Below are 22,411 nucleotides of genomic sequence, written 5' to 3'. Positions count from 1 at the left end.
CTAAAAAAACTAAAAGTATCAAATAAAGACAACATCCATCAAGTGTAGCCATCATAGCCAATGTTTCCAAGTAGGCTCTTACTGCTCTTCTTGTTATTAGCTCCAAAGTGGATAAAGCTTGTTGCTCCTCTTGCTCTTGCTTTTCCTCATCCTCATCATCAGCAGGCACATCATCCCCCCACTGAGATGTAGGCCTGCCCCCAAGTCAAGGAATATGTGCCTCAAACTTGGTACTTGTCATGAGAGCATCTCCGAGAAAGTCTGGAATACCCAAAGATAGTTGTTGCGTGTTGTCCATATGGGATACCTGGCCATGGCGGACTATATGATGAGTAGACCACATATCATCCTATTTGGCAAAAATCTTGGCCATGGTAGTATGGAAAGTCACCTCAAAATCAGTGGAAATAGTATGGGAACGACAAGACTAGTGTGTAGGGGCATCAACTGCCCTGTTGGTGCAATGTTTCTAGAAGAATTTCTTATCTAGGGAAGGAGAGAGAGCAAGCAGCACAGGAGTGTCAGAAGCAAGGCCCTTCTCCCTACAAAGTGTCGTTAATATGCGAGGAAAACCCAAGTTTACATTGGGAGCATCAGTAGTATAGGCTATGTCTTACGAGATAAGCGCTCCAACATCCATGTCCAATGTAGTGACTATCCTATAAATGAGATAAACCCTCTCCAGATTCAAATCAGAAGTATGCCTGTTGGGGGCATAGGTTGGTGTAAGAAAATGCACTCCACACCTAGGCCAATGACCTCAAATGTTTCCTAAGGAGCCGAATTAGAGTGTCATTGACACCCATACAAAATATTGGCCAAGAAAACATACGACCAAAGTGATCTCGACATAATTTTTTGGCCACTCATGAAGGCGCTAAAAGGAGTTACCTGACCAGGGGAAGCGTAGGTCATCCTAAAAAAAAGTGTTCAAGGTGTGCCGATCATATTTAATCATCTTGTGTAAGACTTGAGAAATTAAATAATTAAATAAATAATTATTTAATATAAATGCGGGTAATGGAATCTTTATCACATTTAATGGAATCTTGGCCATGTTGGTTCGAGTCCTGTGAATGCTAATTGTGTGTTAATTTAATTATTTATTATTTTTAATAATAGGCTTGACTATGATGAGAGATAATATAATCCTAGACGTGTAGGAATTATCACGAAACATGAATGCGTTGATTGGTTGTGGATTGGCTTGGAAATTGTGGGGTTATGCGTTTGAACCTTAACTTCTATGAAATAGGTTCCTTTTTGCCAAATTGATTTTTGGTATAAATGAGAGGGAATAGAAAACCCTAGTCGTCTAAGAGAGCAAGTTGGAAGGGCTGGAAAACCGTCCTAACACCAAAGGATCTAGGTTTGCAAAATTGAGCAAGGAATCCAGGTTAGGAGAGCTAAATTCATGCTTGGTTGTAGCTTTATTAAATTCGTATATTACATCAACTATATTGGTATTCTATTGGGTTTTTTCTAGATTCTATGCTCGTTTCTATAAATTTTCTAGAAACCACCTGGCGGTGTTGAATGTCCGTCAGGCGATTCATAACATTGTGTGTAATCTTCTGGGTTTCTGCCAACCTATTTAGCCCAAACTTTTGGGTTTCTGTATGAACCGCCTAGCGGCAATGAACACCCAGTAGGCAACACGAGCAATATTGACTTGATTTTGGTGTTTTGGGGTTTTTGAGTTGTTCTGATAGGGTAAAAAAGGGTTATTGGCAATTGGTTATATTTGGACTGTCAATAATTATGGAATTCGGTGGTGGTTTGAAGTATAGACCAAATCATTGTGCGTATGATCATAAGTGCATCTTAGGGTTGTATGAAAATTAGGAAATTTGATGTACAAAGATTAATTATTGTTTGAATTGCATTGAAAAGCTACTATATATGGTTTAGGTGGAGTAATTGTACAACTATAAGTGTGATTGCTTATTGAATTGTGGAAATAGGCAGAGAAATGCATTTGGGAATTTTTGGGGGTCTTCATAGGTGCACTGAAATTATGGGTTTTACTCAGAATTGTATGCATTGCCTGGCAGTACTAATCTTCCCGCTAGGCGCCAACGTAGTATAGATTGGTAGTGTGTGGCTATGAGGTGCAATGCGGGCTCAGGACTCTATTGTGACAACTTACTTATGAGAGTGGAATAAGGAACCTTGAGTAGAGGACGAAGGTGAGAAAAAAGTACCTAGATTAAGAGGGTGAAATGAATTTAAGGTTAGGTTATGGTTGGGAGAATTGTGACATAAACATGTGTATATCATGTGCATGATACCAGAACTATGTATAAGATTAACTATAGAATATAACTTTGAATTTGGAGATCCTTTGTAAATTGCCCAAGTGAACTTTGGGTGCAACTATTTCACTAAGTGTCGGTGGTTAACGTTGGAATTGTAGGAAAGTTGGTTGGAAGGATTGACTCTAGTTAATTAGTTATATAAGACTTGAATTCAAATTGAGATATGGTATTATTAGTTGTTGGAATAGGACTCCCTATGTTAGGCTTAACTTGTGAATGAGTTTGAAGTGGATATGATTCCAAAGGGGAATGGTAAGATTGCATTGTTACTGTGTAGGCATGCGGGCAAATAGATCAAGATAAATTGTATGAGTTTAGAATTTGTTGAATCAAAGTGAGCCTACTAGAATTTAAGAGGGGGAGACTTGGTTTTGCAAAGTGTAAAAGCAATAAAATCACGTTATTGGTGTAGCGCTTGATGGTAAGGTCTGAACCGTTAGGCGATAGCTACAAATATAGAGGGCTACTAGAGCGCTTAACGCCTGGTGATGTGGATGATCCCGCCAGGCAACAGTTGTGCGGGCAGTGGCACTAGGAACGCGAGGTGCCTAGTAGTGAGGTTCATCCCACCAGGTGATAGCCGCAAAATCAGAGACTTTGGGGTGTGTGACGCTTGGCGGCAAGAGGCTTTCGCTAGGTAGTCTACAACTGGTTTTCGCCTGGCGGCGCTTAGGTAGTGTCAGGCGATAACGTAGGGGTAGGGGCTGTTTCTTTTTGGATAGTGCATGGTCTACAAGGCTTTGGATGATATCTTAAGTCTGGATTTTGCTAGAGAATTCCTTGAGTTGTGGCTTGGAATGACATTCCTTGAGTTATGGCTCGAAATGGAGGGTAAACACGTGGCGATCCCAGGTTGTGGCCTGGTGATTTGGTAATCGGTGTGAGTGTACGAGTTGTGGGTCGTATGGATTGTCTCCACTTTATTGGGCAATCACAGGTTGTGGCCATGGATGTGTTAATCTTGTGTCAAGAGTATGAATTGTGGTTCATATTGAGAAAACCACCTAGCATTACGAATTGTGGTTCATAACTGGATACATGTGTATCTACGAGTTATGGCTTGTAGATGGTGGAACCACGAGTTGTAGCTTGTGGTAGCAAAGAACATCTTAGGGTTATCATCTAAGGATGTAGAACATAGATGAGCATGGTGGTGACCATGTTTTTTGGATTAGAGAATTGTGGTTCTCCAACGAGTGTGTGTGTGCATTTTTTTATCTTGGCTATAAAATGTTTATACAATTAGCTCACCCTATTTGTTTGTGATTGGTGATGATTGTGTAATTCAATACATGGGAGCAGATGATGTCGTAGGTGGAGCTAGTGACACTTAGAGCAAGAGAGGGGCTAGCTTGGGAAAGCTTTTATGGATTTTCTTTTATGTTTTTTTTAAATAGTTATTTTAATGGATTATGACCTTGTAATAGTTGTAAGAACCTTATGGATTTTATCATGGCGAGTTAATAAATGTTTGAAATTTTCTCGCGTTTAGGGAAAAAGGTTTTATTAAATGCGATATTTTATTATTATTATTATTATTTCTATTTTATTTAAATTAGTAATATCCGGCTAGGATGTTACATCTTGCCTCACACCTTGGCTTAGCGTGGCCCTGTCCTGACTTTCTGGTAGGCATTGACATAAATTCTATCACTAATACCTCATCAATCTCGTTAGGGAGATCCCCTAATACCTTATGCCAATTCCTCCTCTCAAACTCAAGGCGAAAATCATCATACTCCCCCAAATAAATATTCACCTTGCACTCCGGATGAGGCTTTGATGCATAATCTCGATAAATTGCTTGGCAACATCATTGGAGGAGAACTTGTGCTGGTAATAATTCTACACAAATTCTACCTCCATGTAATTTGGCTGAGGAGCACGAGACGAGGACCCACGATTCAATCTTTTCTTTTAGGCCGTTGGAGCAATCTTGGGGGGATCCATCTACTAAATGGAGACAATACAAACACTGAAAAACATTAACAAATGTAAAAGCACAAGAACAATACATGGAAATCAACAAAACAATGCCTCAGTCGTTGGGCGAGATATGTCAGCCCAAAAAAACTCAACAAACAAATAACATCAGTGATTGGGTGTGTAAGGTACGGCTTGTTGGGCAAGCACACCAAGCAGGCCTAGCGAGCAACACAAACAACCATGAACTCACACATACAATGGTTCAAGTCGTTGGGCAAGTGATTAGTTCGTATTTATGCCCTCATTTAATGATTAATTCTCGATTTTTAATTAAATTTTGTTCTTAAAAGATTTATTTAATTGAGATTTCTTATAATGGGTTTATTGAGCATGAGATACAAAATATGTTAAAAATAGCTTTTAGTTGCATAAATATTTTTTGGATATTTTGAGGTATGTTAGTGCAGCTGCAGCTAAATTAAGTTGATGGAATTGTGGCAATAAATTGATTAAAGCTTCATAACACCTTAAAGATAAATCCAAGAATAGAAATTATCAAAATCACAAAAATTGAAGAATGATAACTACCAAGTGAAGAATTATGAAGCATTCCATGAAGAAGGCAAGAAAAGCTTTAAAAAGTGAAGAATTTTCGCTAAGACAAGAAGAGGGAACGAGTACAAAAATTTGGACTATCTGGTTTTCTCTATCTTTTTCCAGAAAAAAGGCTTTGATAATTCATAAATATTTATGATAAAAGATAATTTGGGGAAATATATCTTTATATATTTTATTTGATATTTTTAAAATTCTCTTATTTAATTATATCAAAATATCAAAAGATAATAACTACCAAATCCTTTTAAATATGGCAAGATCTTCTTAAATCTTTCTAGATCGTCACAACAAACAAATATATCTTGAAGATATTGGATTATTTAAAAGATAGTTGGAAGAGATTGAAAAGGACTAATTTGAGAAAATAATGCAAATATTAGTTGGTCATAATTTATTAGATATCTTTAAGTAATTAATTTATTTAATTATATAAAAAATTATCAACCAACTATATTTGCGGAATAGTTTTAAAATTGACTATATCTGTCCCAATATTTTTAAATATTCATAATCACTATAAAGATAACTTATCTTTATTTTAAAATATATTAGAGAGATTTTAGCACCAGAAAAGCCCAGTCCAAGAAGTCTTAGATAAAGAGACCAAAAGGAAGTAAAAAAGGGAGTTCGGAATTTCGGAGCTTAGGAACCCTTTGGGGGCCTAATTTCTTTCTCACTTCATTCTTCTTCTATTTTTCTTTTATTTTGATTTTATGGAGTGCTAAGCCTCAAGGGTTGGTTCCATTGTAATTTTATTTTGGATTCTGAGGTTAGAATGAATAAATTTGTTTATTCTTTTGATTCATGTTCTAATTTGTTAGAAATTAATTTCGCGTTCGTTGGGAAATGACATAGGGTTGACTTTACCCTTTCTATTTTCTTGACTACTATCTTAGCAATACTTAAGTTGTTATATTTTAGTAGTATTAATTTGATCACGTTAACAACAACATTATCAACAAGCAACCAAAAACCCTAGGCATAATCTAAATCAAATAAATAAAAGAAGGAAAAGGAATGACTTACCTGGTGGAAGGAAGCAAGAGATGAGCAAGAAGATTAATAGAGAAGAGAAAGGAAGAGGAAATGGCACACACACAAGGAAGAAGAAGAGTGAATGTAGGTTAAAGTGAAAAGAGAAAAGAAGTGTTAAAGTAAAAAAGGAAAATTGTAATTAACATGTTGCAGCACTCACCACTCGCTGGGTGTGTGCCTCTTTTTCAACAAAAGTCGGGTTTGTCCCAATAACTACTTGACAACATTAAATGCTACATTGTTCGTTGGATGAGTCGGGGCACGCATTGGACGAGTAAAGCAATTTCCCTCTCCAGAATTCAAATTTCAAACACCTTTTTTCATTTTTTTATTTTATCTTTATTTTTATTTTTTCTTTTAATATTTTGTTTTATTATCAGTTGCACTGGCCGAGCCATGGGCCGCCCAACCACTGATCCCAAGGCCAGAAACTCCTCCATTAATCGTTGGGCGAGTGGTAGTGGCCCAACAAGTGTATAAATAAGAGAGCTTTGGTCACTGGGTGAGCTCGCCCAACGACTTTATTGGCCAATTTTCCAGATGTTATAGTGATTCTAGTCGTTGGGCGAGGAAAGTTGTTGTTGGGCGAGTCTGCATAACTCATATAAGATTTTTTTTGAAAAGCTAGACTCGTTGGACGACCCTCTTGCTCGCTTGGCGACAAATTCAAAACAACAATTATGAAACAAAACTATGAAACAACAATAAACACTAGGTTGCCTCCTAGTTAGCGCTTCTTTAACGACACTAACTCTCCTCAAAGCTGGGCAAAGTTATTACCATACTAGCATTGGCATGACCCCCTTCAAGGTAGTATATGGTAAAGAACCCTCAGGCATTGCTAAATATGTTCCTGATGCCAAAGATTCACCTTCTGTTCAAGAGGTATTGATTGAATGAGACCAGGTTCTACATAAACTCAAACTTAACCTTCAAAAGACTCAACAAACCATGAAAAAATATGCTGACAAAAGGCATATTCCTATGGAGTTTAAAGTGGGGGATCAAGTGCTAGTGAAATTACAACCTTAGAGGCAACACTCAATTGCTTTAAGGAAGAATCAGAAATTGAGCATGAGGTATTTTGGACCCTTCGAGGTGATTGAGCGCATTGGCCAGGTTGCTTATAAACTCTTGTTGCCACCTGAAGTGAGAATTCATCCGATTTTCCATTACTCTCAATTGAAATCTTGCAAGGGAGATCATCCCATTCCCTATACTCCTTTGCCGATGGTTTAGACCAATTCAGCTCCCGTCATTCAGCCTGCTGGTATTATTAAGAGTTGTATTGTCATTCGAGGCAATCAACACATTCCACAACATCTTGTGCAATGGGAAGGGTTAGGTGCAGAACATGCTACTTGGGAGGATCATAAGTCCTTAAATGCAGCTTTTCCAGAAAGAGAGGAAGTGGAAGAATTAAAACAATCAATCCACGTTTTAAGGATTACGTATGGGCAGAGTTCAATATATAGTCTTTCTGTCATGGGGAGAGGAGGTGTGGAAAATCTGATTGGAAATCTTCTTTCTATTTCTAGGCCATGGGTCTATTCTAGATCTTTTATTTATTTTTTTGTCTGTTTTCATGTGTATGCTACTCTGATAGTCATCTTTACCCTCGTAAGAAATTCATACTTGACATAATACGTACACAGTGACCATACATATACCGTTCCATCATTGTTTGATTACTTGTTCATAACAGTTGTGTGCATAACAGTTGTGTGCATAGGTTATTCACGAAGGGCCTGAGACGGAAGGCGGTGATATGTGGTGCATAACCACTTTGGGACTTAGGTTCCTTATTCGAATGACTATTTTTCTGACGTAGAGGTTCATCTTTCTCTAGTCTAACACTACAAACCGATAGAGGTTAGGCAGTTCGAACGGCTAGTAGTAAACTTTGGCCCGAAAAATCTATCAGATGTTATCGAAACAATCAATGGAATTGGCTGAGAACTAGGCCGAAGCTTCCCCTTTCAACAAGGTAGTTAAGGCTATACATCAGATGACGTCACTCTTCGTACACAATCACATTTGATTCATTAACATCCTCATATACTCATCTAGGTCAGTGGACCCGTCATATATTTGAAACACAAGCATCCTCTGGTGATTGGACAGTGGAGTTTCCATGATCCTTGTGGTATAGGGAAGCATCTCGACAGTGTCAACTGTCGCAACGACAGGTTATAATCTTAATCTTTGTTGGACCCGAAGCTGCTTTCCTGAACCTACGGTCAGGCTCATCACCTTGTTTGGTTGATGCTGGAAGGGTTGGGGTAGAAGGCACCAGTCCCTTCGTTCCTTGTCCTTAGCGCATTGTTGCATTTTCAGAACATAAGGTTCTCAACTCCTCTTCATTCTTGCATTGCATTTCATACATCCGCTTATGTAAGTTTCTTATCATTTCTATAGGATCGACTGGGTCATTTTAAGAAAACGTCTTAACAAGTTAAATAATTCCAAGTGGAGCTAATTTAACTCTGTTATTGAAGTCTTCTTCGATTATTCCATTCAATTATACCAAAGCAAAATCAACGACATAAGGTGGGATAGGAAATTGAATTCAAAGGCATCGGTCCCACGACTGCGAATTTCTCAAATCTGCTGAAAACTCTACGTGAAATTCAACTGAAAACGTGCTGCCACTTACCAATTGTTAAATGCAAGCAAATACACATTATTGCTTTAGCTTTCTTGATCCAATTTCAATGTTGACTGTGCCAGAATTAATGGCACTGAAAGGGGTTATCAGTAAAAATCAATTGTACAGCTACAGGATTTTTTTTTCCTTGATTTTTCTTCTTGCCCTGATTCACGAAATTTTTTGCCACGGAATCATTCAATTGCACCGAACAAGCACCAGATGAATTCCAAATTTTCAGAAAATTCACGAATTCACCAAATTCAAGACCGGAACCAGCACCAGAACATGCATTCAGTTTTTAATTCCACACTTGATTCAAATTACAGTTGTTGCTTAGAATTTGTAGCTTGCACCGCACGTTTGTTCTACCACGTTAGTTTTCAATTCGGTATGTTTTTGCTGTTCAACAACAAATTCAATCACGCTGTTCAATCACGTAGATCAAAACCCGAACAATTTCGCCATTCAATCACCAACACTGCAGCGCGCTGCTTCCGAAATTATTCACCGAACAACTTTTAATTTGTACCGAAACGGAATTCCACTGCACTGGATTGAAGTCAAAAACTTGCACCATTTCAAAGGTTCATTAAAAAAATCAAGAATTCCGAGTAGCGAAATGCTTGATGAATTAGCACCGTTCAGCGATCAGGACAAAGAACCACTAACGACAACGCAATGTGATTCGGCGTTTCTTTTGAAGACTGTGGCCAGCGTGAACTTCGAACCGTTACTGGCGGAGCTCCGACGTCGTTCTGAGATGAAGAAGATGAGAGGACACGCGAAGCCGGTCTGTGGCTCCAAGAGAACCGCCACAGCTCCGACTTTTGCTCTTATGAGAACTGTCTCGCCTTCGCCACCGCCTCCACTCTCCACTGATTCAGAATCTCACGCAAACAGAACTCGTGTAAAGGAAATGAATTTTGCACCAGTGAAGTTTACCGCACTGCCGATTGATCAACACAAATCTCTCGTTTGATTAAATAAAAATTCAATTACAGAAAGCTTCTTCACACTCCAATGTCTTGATTAGGATCTCGGCAGAAAAATCACTGACTCCTGCAATTCTTGCATATTCTGTTCCAATTCAGTTGAATTGCTTCATGATTCACGGTTATTGCACATTACGTCCACTCCAAAAATTCCCATAACCACATGATATTGAATCGCAACAACTTCAATTACCGCTTCAACTCGCGCAAGGAAAAAGAAATTTGAATCGTAGCCAAATCCTAAAATCGAGTCAAATGATTAACAGCACAAATTGCTGGTGTACTTTAATCACAATAAGAAAGGCCATTGGAAAAGAGAAAAGCACAAATTTCAAACTGCACCACCAGAAAATTTGCGTTGTGGAAATTATTTTGTGAAAAGTTAAGTAAATATACAGACCAAATCTGGAAAACTAATATACTGTGAATAATTTCCACCAAAAGATAGATTAAAATATTAAATGTGTAAGGGGTTAAAGACGAAAAATCTATAATCTAATTGATTGACTTTACAATAGAAAACTATGAAGCTCCAATACGGTTCCGGAGTCGCGTATCTTCGCTTCTGTCGGGTGTTTGTGCATGACACGGTATCGGACACATTTTTTGAGTCAAATTTATAAACACGTCAGGGAAGACACAACCTGTTCTGAAAAGGTATCGGAGCTAAAACTGTCTAGCCTCGAAAATGCGTGTCATAGGAAAACGCGTGTAACAACTACGACATCGCCGCCGGGCCTTCGGATTGCACACGACACTAGCGGTGGGGGTCGAGGTGGTGTCTGACATGGGTATTGGAAGATAGAAAAAACACAATTTGGAAAGAAGAAAATTTTTTAGATCATGTTGCCTCCGGCGAAGCTTCTGGTGGCGACCGGTAATGCCGACGACGGCTCCGGAGGGGTGCAACGATGGTAACTGGTGTTGGTGTTGTTGTGTGAGTGGAGATGAAAGAGGAGTTAGAGCCGTTGTGACTTTTGTTTTAAAAAGAAGTTGGGTTGGCCTGGACATTCTATTTGGTGCACCCCATTTTACTTTCCTCACACTTATGCGTTCTTTTTTGTTTTCATTTGTTTTACATTGGGCAATTTATTTTGTGCACCACACTGTCTACTATCTCATATCCCCTTGTTTGTTTGTTTTTAAGATTGTATTTGGTTTGTTTGTCTACGCACTTTATTAACTCGCACGCCACTTTTCTATAGGTTGGTATGTTCTAATTTAATTTCATTTTACACCCCTCACATTTTAATATAATAAAGTCGTTTCATGGCAAAAATAATAATGCAAACGACCCCAACATTGCAATATCAGAAAGAAGTAGAACACATGAAATTTATAATCTTAATTTTGGTCTGTATCACAAGCTTTTTGCTCTAAGTCTGTCCAAGTGACTTCTGGTTTTTATTCCTTAGTTAGATTACTTCATTTAGGAAAATGTTCCTGCAGAAGAACAAATAAGAAGTCAGGCACAAGAGTCACCTTACCATGTAGTCCGCTATCTCCTCAGTTGGCCCCTTCCCATTCGATACATGTCGGCTTGAACCCAGGAGGGGTTACCTGCAGAAGAATCTCCGAAGCTCAAGTAAGTCAAAGCTCTCAGGGAGTCAAATCAGCAATTAATGAATGCGTACCTTAAATGATATGGGCTGGGTTTTGATTTGGGCCCTGGCTTGGGCCATGAGTGGGCCTGGGCCCCAAAACAGGCCCTGGGGGCCTATTGAAGGCGGAGCATCGATTGTTAGTTAACTTTCTAGGCAAGTAGTCGGTCTTGACCGGCTACTTGCCTAGATGTCTTTGTGCTGGTGGTGGTCGGGTACTAGATGTTAAGCGGTTTTGATGTGTATATTGTTTACTTGGTTGAGTTTGGCCAGGTACAGTACACCAGTCCCCCAGCCTTGTCCGATATGGGTTGTCGGTCAAGGATTACATGTGTTGGCGAACTAGCAAGTCCGACTAGGTGTGATACAGAAAACATAGGATCTCGCCAAGTTACTTGTTACAAGGTTTATGCTACCTTTTCCGTGACACTCGACATGCTTCAGTCGTCCAAACCTAGAACGAATATCTGAAACCTAGTTTGATTTATTCAGTTGCAGTTGAATTTGATTTTAGATAATTATATTTCATGCCCCGTCAAGGACATCACTTCATATCCCTTAAACTAGCATGAGACCCGTGCATACGCACGGGTCGTGTTTTTTTCTTATATTTTGTAATTTTTAAAACAATTTTTTTTATTATATATAAATTAATTATTTAAATAATTATTATTAGTTTAATTATATATAATAATTAGTTTAATTATTTAAATATATTATTGATTTAAATTGATTTAATTAACTATATAAAAGTATATATATATATATATATATTTGTTATAGTAAAATGTAAACATATGATATAGTCGACAAAATATTATATAATATAAAATTGATATTAATATTTTTAAATAGAAATACATATAAATATGAATACAGATATATTAAATTAAAATAAAATATGTATGCATGGATCTTGGAGGAAATAATTACATAAATTTTAAATATTTAAAGAAGTCAACAAATATGATTGTATAAATTCAAAATCTCTAATTCAATGTTAAAAAAAATTAAAATAATTAATGGAATCAACTAATTGATAACAAATTTTTACAGACTAAATATGTAATTATTAATTACAAATATATAAATTTAAAAGATTTCAAAGCGTATGAAATAAATTAAAAAATTAAAATAAATAATAGAACTAATTGGTCAATTTTAAAATATTTAAAAACAGATCAAATAATTGATTGCAAAAATAAATATTTTAATCTTTTAAATATTGGAATCCGGTTTCAAAATAAAATAATTATTACTTTGAAAATATTAAATTTTTAAATTTTTAAATTAAAAATAATCAAATACACTTTTACTATTTTCGCAATACGAAGGGCAAGAAATCATAAAAGTAGAAGTAGAAGGGACCAATATTTATTCGATCAACTGAAATTGAAATAATAGAGTAAATCGCATTTTTGTTATAATTATTTAACTTGTTATCATATAGTACTTGTTTAAACTACAAATTTTTGTCAAGTCTCGGATAAATAGTCTATTCATACAGTGAAATGCTTATAATACAAAATCATCACATAATCTCCCCAAGAGAAACTATTGTTGAGAAAATATACATAAAAAAATGTATTAACTTGTATTTTGTAAAAAAAAAATTATGAAAACATTGATATTTTAATTGTCCGAAGACTAACACAATTATAATGTTTTAAAGTAGTGCAAAGATGGTTAACTCTTTCGATATAATGTTTTACAATATTTTACCAACACATTTACAATGTTTTACTATAGCTTCGTAACCATATACAATATAATGTTGTTACTCATGTTCTTTTTGGTGAAAAATAGACTGTGGTAAGCCTTTATGTTCACATCACATTATTTTACTTTTAAGTTAAAAATTAACGTTACTTATATTTTTTTGTCTCAAATATATTATATAAAATATATGTATTATATTTTATTTTATGACTTCGTTTATTATAGTTGTATTAATTTACAATTTTAAAAGATACATAAAATGCATATTATTTACAGGTTTTATATAGTGGTAATTTATTGTAATTATTTATAGTTATATAAGATTTTATGGTTATATAAGATAGTAGTTTTAATTTGTTTCAATAACAGAATATTATGTATTATTATTATTGTTTAATTTACTTAATGTCACATAAAGTAACTGCATTTGACAAATTATTTGGCACTAATGAAGACTACTCACCTCCCTGACAATGGTTACTCTTGGTTTTTACTTGGCCTACTATCTATCATTGCTTCCCTTGCTTCAGTTGTAGAGAATCACTACCACGAGTTTGTTAAGTGTTCTTTATTCAATGTAATGATCTTGCTCCATTTCTTAGTTAATATTTGATTGAAATAGATTCAAACTACCCCAGTGAAGAGGTTGTGCAAAACCCATAACATATTGACTGTAAATGTGCAATTTCCTAATCCAATTGTGGAAGCAAGAGATGGAGATTCTCTTGCAATCAAAGTAGTAAATGTTGGACCATATAACATCTCCATATGTCTTAAGCCAGACACAACTCATGGGAGATAGAACATGAAATTGGATAATAATATTAATGGTTGAAATTATGTATAAATTGAAAAAGCAACACTACCGGATAAAACAAACACCACAACTTTCTTGATCCTATATGGTGCCAAGCAAGTATGCATACAACCTTGCTAAACAAACACCCCAACCTTCTTCATGACGTCAATGTCAATATATGTAATTTAATGCTCCAACAAAGTCTCGTAATTGTAACTCAATCGATTATACACCACTCACTCAACTATGTTTACCATTGCTCTCTCCACACAACCAAAAAAATAAATAGGGGAACATAAAAAGCTCAAGCTCCACCACAGAAAATAAAATGGAGTACATGCTACTATTTAAGTTAATAACAATACACCCTTTTTTCATTGATATCTTTCTTCAATACTATCTTCTCTTCTCTTCTCTGGTAACGTAACTTATCTTTTGATAAAATGTATAATATCAATAATATAAATAGTTAACAATTATAATGATAATATTAGCAAAAGTAATACCAATTATACTAATAGTAATATAATACAAATAATATTAATAATACGCACGGGTGGTTGCTGTTTTTTTTTTAATTTTTTTTGTTTTTTATATTTCAAAAATAAATAATATTGTTATTATATTTAAATTGGAAATTTTTTTGGAATAATTATATTTATACGGTTTAATTATTTAGTGTATGAGATTAATAGCTATTAAGCTAAATCAAAATTTTCAACCGTAAGTTGTCTAGATTAAGTAACTAAATATTACTACAAACAATTTGAATATAAAATAATTGAAATAGAGTAAATCAAATACCACAAAATATATGACTTACCATCACCCTCCAACAACAACATTAACACACGTCCAATTAAATATTAGCACACACACCTAATCTTATTATTGATTTTCATAACAATAATATTTAATAAAGATAATTTTTTTTAAGTATCTTCATAAAAATAATATTTAAAGGAATATTATTTTATATATTTATCTATATTATTTTAAGAATAATCATATTATTTTTTGAGATATAAATCGTAAAATTACAATAACATAAATATAATTTAATAATATAAACATAAATTTAAATTTAGTAACTAAATGTTTCAATTTAAAATGATGATTATAATATCAACTTATGATGGTGTATCTTTTAGATTATAAATATATATTATATTATAAGTTATTTAGGTATTTCGCAACAGGTGCTAAGAAGATAGATTGTTTATTTTATAATTACTTGTTAAGTTGTTAAAAAATTAATCAAATTTTCATGACATAATTGGTGTTAGAAAAATTAACAAATATATGAATTAAATACTAATTTTGGTTCTAAAAAGATTGAAATGGAAGAATGATTTATGAATCTTAATTGATATAAACTAATCATGTGTTCTGCCACTAATATTGTAATCATTATTACAATAAAATAAGATCTCGTAGGATCAACAAATCTTGCCATTAATTATCATTCCAAGATTTTAGCATAAGTTATATCCTGCAAATATTGAAAAAGTCAATTATCAACACCACAATATTCACACACAACGTTGTTAATGCTACAAAATTTCTAAGAAAAAAATAGAACATTCATTTTGAGTGAATATTCTTGAATGCTAAAGATACTTATTTTCCTATTACAATTTAGTGTTAAAATGATATATACAAAGATAGTTATACCTAATACATTACAATTCAAAGAAGGGTAATTAAAATATCTCAATTTTATGAGATACAGTGAACCAAAGCTACTCGCAAAACAACAACACAGAATAAGTGATAAGACTCTAGACTTTGTCTTGCAACTTCTCACTGTAGGTGATAACATCTATAATAATTGTTCCTCTGTTCATCTAAAACAAAATTTTGAATCTTTAATGAGATTATATTCCATCAATTTGGAAATCAAACAATGAAATTGAATATCGAATGAACTCTTAAACAAAGATGCAAGAGTCAAGAAAATAAGGACTTAGGTAGTTGCATTTGTGATGACAGGGAATCATACCTCTATAGTTTACTCTAACAGTCATGTTGATATGCTCCCTACAATGGTAGAAAACAGAACAGTTTCATAAATATTTAGATTAAATACCATAAACACGAAATCAACCAATGATTTAAGTTAGAAAAGCTTAGAAGTAAGTAATATTTATCTAAATCCAGGTCAAGAAAATTCAACTGATTAAATTAACTTAACTTTATACATTATCAACAAAGTTCATACAGAACTTCACACACATCTATATGTCTAACCTGTTTAGTTACAACTACATTAGGAATTTGGTCCTTCATGTCATACGCTAGTACCAATGTATCGTTATCTTTGTTAACAGGCAGCCTAACATTATGTTATGACATTTACAACAATAACAACAATTTTGTCTCAAAGATCACAAAATATTTTTCACTTCTATTATCAACATTAACATAAAAGTCATGGTTAACCTTCTATCACCAGTGGACGTTGCAATTGCCATTGTTAATGAAGGATACTATTACTTTCATCTTTATACCCATTACAACATCTTGAGTTGCCTATCCTATCATTATTGTATAGGTTTAACTTTGAGAAGCAAAAATAATAGTCAATAGAATTTGAAATTATAAGATAGAAATATGAAGAAGATAAATTGGAAATAACTATCATAAAAAAATAATGTTGAAAATGCAAGACATACCGCCCCAACAATTCATGCTCGTCAGAGACATTTTTTAGAGCACCTGGTTTTGAATCTTCAACTCAAGCGACTTGTTGCCTTTTTCTATTACATCAAATGCAACATTTGGGTTTGCAATTGAATTAACTAAAGAAACACACTCCTCCTGCAATTGAGTTCAAAAACAGAGCATGCAAGATCAAAATAGCTTGAATAAAATAGTTTTTTATTCAACATCAAAACCAAAGCTCTCATATTATGTAATTTAGAAGAAAGTAATATTTGTTATGCCTGATTGGTCAGAAATATGTGTTTTAATAGGCAAAGATGGCTAGAATAAATACTAATGATCCTAATTACAAAATATAAATAAGGAAAAGATGCAAATGTACTAAAAAATATTTATGGTTATTGAGTAGTTTATTTTTTCCCATGCAAGATGGATAAAAATTCTCAACACATAAAATTCAGATATAGGGTACCCATACTAATTTTCCACATAATAGTAATGTGTTCCTTTCTGTAGTCCCCTCGGAAGATGATCTTAATGTATTTAGATTCTTCTCCAAGCTTCACAAATGCCCCAATACTTGTAGTACACCCAAGCAACTGCAATAACCATAATTATGACGAACTCGTTAAAACCGAAAGATAAAGTTTTAACAACACACCCCAATTGAATTAAAATAAAATCATGTCAAAATAAAATATAAAAAAGGAGTATGAAGTACACTAAAACAAAACATGGTAAAGAAAATTCAAAATTTCCTAATTTTTTAATTTCAAACAAATATTGTCTTTCTTCTACAAATTTACCTCATTTGGACAATTCCAACATTGACCACCTTTTGGATCTTGTTCATCATCATAGGATTCTTCGTATGTTCCTATGCAGCCTTGGGATTTTCCTTGAAATCAACCAACACTCGCATAGACAGTACAAATCTAACTCTGTTAAGCATGTCTGATTCTTCAATCCACAACCATAATCATCAAAGAAGCAACTAAACACAACACTGAGATTTAAAACAAAAAATAGTAAATATGTCTTCTAAAATCAAAATGTTTAACCTTTTCTTCAACCCACAACGATAGGTTTACGAAACAGAAAACAAAGTAGAAAAAAAAAGTAGAAGAAGACCATGAAGAAGAACAAAGAAAACTCAAGCTATTGACTTTCAACAACTACTAAAATGTATTAATCCACGGTACACCATCTTTAACACAAAAACCTTCAAAAAAATTAAACCTTTATTGAAGAAAAAGAAGGAGCACATAAGAAACAAAAGAAAAATAAATAACACCATAAAAAACAACATAGAAATATAGTTCACGAAATTGATATATACTTCTTGAGCAGCATCTCCAAGCTTATTTTTGTTGTCTACCTTACCTACAATGACAATCAGATCATGCAATCTTTAGCTTGATCTTTAAATTTTGGGAACTGATTAACAAATGAATGCAGAATATTACTTTACCTATTGGAACAGTCCTTGTTGAAGCCCCTTGGAGACTTAGAAAGTTATGACCAAGAGTTAAATATAAATTACAGAGATAAATCATTTAACAATTACAGAGGTTGTGTCTAAATATAAATTAGCATAAATGAAATAAAAATAAAAACCAAATAAACATGGAAGATGTAAAAAAATAATCTTTTTTTTTTTAAATAAGACCATTGCAATACACTGTCATAAATGAACAATGCTTCAGACTCTCTCTTACTTCCACATAATTTTTCCATGGATATATAAGCATTTAATATTGTACCATGATGTGGCTCCCATACAGCAAAACCCATATTCAATGAAAAATATGTATTAATGAGTCAAGGATTATCAATATTTTGTTGTGTAAATGAAACAGAACAAAAATAAATGATAATAATGAATCCTTTCTGCTTGTAGATTCAGCAACTGATCTTGTAACCTTTGAAAACCACATCCTCTGCAACTTTGAAAAAGAAGAACAACCAAGAAGCAACTAAAAAGTTAAGAACTTTAATAAACAGAAAAAAAATTGCATTCATCAAATCAAACAATAAATCGTAAAATGTACCTTTTATGTGCAATTTTAACACCCAAACACCATATCCCTAGCGTTTCAAATAGCCGTAGAAAAGAAAAATCCACAGACAAATAAATGTTCAAGATTTTATTCAAAAATACATTTTAAAAACAAAAACTTGAACCTTTTCTTCAACCCATGGTAATAGGCGTACGAAGTATAAAAAAATTACAACAATACCATCATCAACAACAAAACATGTTCAAATTTTTTTTCAAAAGTACCCTCTAAAAACAAAAACTTGACCCTTTTCGTCAACCCATAGCAATAGGTCTACGAAGTACAAAAAATATAAATACAACAACACTAAAACATGTCTAGGACGAAAAATATTGCAAAAATTAAACCTTTCATGTCAAAATAACAAAACAGATGAACAACAGTCCAAAAAATAGCATAATAGGTATAACATGCATAAAAAATGCCAACTATAAAAATTGAACACAAAAACAACATCTAAAACAACAAATAATGTTCAACAGTTTCTAAAAACAAAAATATCAACATTTTCTTCGACACCCAAAACATCGAAAAAATTATATCTTTGAGCTTTATAAGAAAAAAAATGTTTTGTACCGAGTAAGAAGAAGAACAACCAAAAAAAAGAAGAACATCGAAAAAAAGAAACAGACATAAATGAACACAGTAAGAAGAACAACAACAACAAAAAAAAATGATAAAAATACAACAAAAAATAAACTACACCGAAAACAACGTCTGCAAACCTTCAAAAAAATAACAAAAAGATAACTTAGGCTACTGTGAAGAACAAAAAGAAGGAGCTTTAAAAAAATTACAACGATGACCCAAGAAAAATAAACAGCAAAAAAAAATACTTACATTGCTATGAAGAAGAAGAAGAAAGACGATCCAAGTCGAAGAAGAAGAAAAAACAAAGCAAATATGTGTTTGAAGAAAGATAACGGAAGAAGAAAAAATGAAATACCTCCACCAAAAGCAATGCCTTGAAGAAGAAGCCTTCAACTGTCAGTAAAACATCAATCACCATTTAATGCTTCCAGCAAAAAAAAAAAAAAGAAAATCCAAAAGACGATATTACCCTCAATTTGAAACAGCTGTCAATAATTTAGGATGTCTATCTCAGTAAATTACCTGCACTAAGAATTTCTTAGATATATAGTAGAAGGGGCAAGACTCACAACACTCTCATCTAGAATGTGTAAAACTTTGAGGGAAAGTTGCCAACGAACTATAAAGCTCTAAAACTCTTACGCCCTTCTTGGTCACATTATCGGTTACTGTAACAAGTTTTTTTTTTCATCTAATAAATATTAGATGTTAGTTTTGTTAGTGGATAGAGTTGTACTTACAATATTTTGTACCATAAGGATGGAACAAATCGAGTCGAACACGAATTGTAACGTCTCATTTAATCAATAAACATAATTAAAGGAAGTGTCACACTAAAATAATATAATAGCGCGGTTCAGGAATGTAAACATTACTCTTTACAGTCGTTCAAAAGAAAATACGAGAGAGACTGGGCACACCACGATGCCAATAACAAAACATAATAAAGTACGACAGTATTCTAAAATAAAGCCCAATGGCCAAACAATACAAGGGCCATAGCCCTAACATAAAAGCCCAAAACTTGAAACCAGCCCAGACGGCTATGCAGCGGAGCCACCATCACCCGGTTGACCACAAGTATTTCTCGCATCTGCTCACATCAATAAATTGATGATCATCGCAAAGAGAGAGATCCACACCACAAAACATACAACAAACAAAAGGGTAAGTTAGAGCCAACAAGATTTTATCATGCAATTAGATATACTTTCACAGTCAAATATACACACATCATCCAAGCATGTTATGACTTTCAATTCAATACACTAAGGCTCGACTCGACTCATCCAGATACATATAATCTAGTCGGATTCAGCGGATGCTTGCACTTGTGGTGAATACCTCTGCTCACCCCCGAGCTAAGTGTTACAAGTGTTACGATGTTTCAAATCCCCCACACACAAGGTTAGCCCTTAATGAGTTTCAAGCCTCCTACTACTCTCACCACAAGAGTCAGTCCGCTCTAAGTGAGACTAACTGACTCCTTAGAGTGTCAGGATGCAACTTTACCTTGAATCCTTACCAGACTATATAGATGGGGCACCACCATGAACACCCATTAATAGGTGTCATGGAATTACGTCCCGACCACTGAAGCACGACCCTGAAATCTCACCTAGAGATTTCAAGGAAATTACGTACTGACCACAAACCAAACATATTCGAACAACCAAGTAATATATATATATATATATATATATATATATATATATATATATATATATATATATATATATATATATATATATATATCTCATGCATAGAGACTTCATGCCAACATCCATAGGCAATCCTCATTCATATCACATGTTGAATCAATACCAACTCGTTATTTCCAAACTATGAGTATATAGCTTCCTCTCATACCAATATCATGCCTCTTGATTACCAACCATCTCATTTGTTTCTCAAGCCAAGATCACATAATCACATAAATCCCAATTCATAACCACAACTTATACCACGCATTTCACAGGCCTCATGCATTAAATAGAGTACATCAAAAATCAAGCAACCCATAATAACCATGTGAAGAAAAAAACAGTGTGGACTGTAGTAGGTCTTGCTCAAGCTAGAGGCCCTCGCTCAGGCGAGGGGAGTACCCTCGCTCAAGTTGTAGGCTCTCGCTGAGGCGAGACTGCGACAGAGGGCCTGTGAAGTTTCACGAAGGCTCGCTTAGGCGAGGTCATCTCGCCTGAACGAGATGGTGTTTCGCTCAAAACACAACTTGCTCGCCTGAGCGAGTATTCGAGCAAAACTCCTGGGCGAGATACTACTACTCTCGCTTAGGCGAGATGAGCTTGCCTGGGCAAAAATAACAGTTTCCTCCCACTGTTCTACGCCTGCAAACCAGAAAAAAATAGCACACTTCCATACAAATCATTTATACACGATTATATACACTTTCCATATTATTTTACACACGAAAGAGATGGAGACAAACCACACACTTCAAACACGAAAAAAATGGTCTAGCTTCCCTTACCTAGAAAGGGCTAGCCAAACAACTCCGACACTGAAGCGAATGAGTATGAGCACTCCTGGAGTAGATTTAGGATCTAAAAACCCTAACATATGTGAGGCACGAGTTTATTACACAGATCCCTAACAGGAAACACGAAGAACTAAACTAGGGATGAAGGGTAAGGGTTCATGAACAACTTACGTGAGTAAACGAGGCCAAACCAACTCAGATCCGACTGAACTTCAAAACCCTAGCAAAGGAAGACAGCAGCAGCTCTAAGGATGTGAGAGTTCTGTTTTACGAAAGTGAGCACAATGGTTAGGGTTAGGGCAGATTTGGTCTATTTTTCCTTTGGGCCAGCCCTTAGGCCCAATAGTTTGGGGCAACCCTTAAAATAAAAAGGCAGAAATAAATGGGCCTTACACGGATAGTGTCTATCCGTAACCTGATCTACAACAAAAAAAATTCACCTGTTACTCGTCGCGTTACCTTTCAGGTACCTATTTAAATAGTACTCACTATTTTTTTTTTTTTAAACTTGTAGGTATCCATGGATACCATAGATATTTAAAAAAGTTATAAAGTTTAAAAAACTAAATAAAAATACAAAAAAAAGAGATAAAATAAAATAAAAATTAATTTTTTATTTTGATTTTTTGAGGATAATGGATATCTGTAGGTACAGGTAGTATGATACTCGCACCTGACCCATGTATAAATGGGTATTAAAATACTCGCTACTCGCGGGTACCAACTATCTACCACGAATTTTATCCACGAATACATGCGGGCATGAGTACTTTTGTCATCCCTATTCCCATCCACTCTTCCAAACTCTTCAAACCTATCTTATATATGTTAGTATGGAAGTTGAACCCACAATCTCTCACCCTACCTTCTAACTTTTACACAAGGTCAACCTTATACCTCTTCTTGAAGCAAATAATGGCCTTTAACAAAAGATAAATATG

Source organism: Vigna unguiculata, chromosome 10, assembly GCF_004118075.2.
Source record: "Vigna unguiculata cultivar IT97K-499-35 chromosome 10, ASM411807v1, whole genome shotgun sequence".
In the NCBI taxonomy this organism is placed as follows: domain Eukaryota; kingdom Viridiplantae; phylum Streptophyta; class Magnoliopsida; order Fabales; family Fabaceae; genus Vigna; species Vigna unguiculata.
This window is presented reverse-complemented; position numbering follows the sequence as displayed.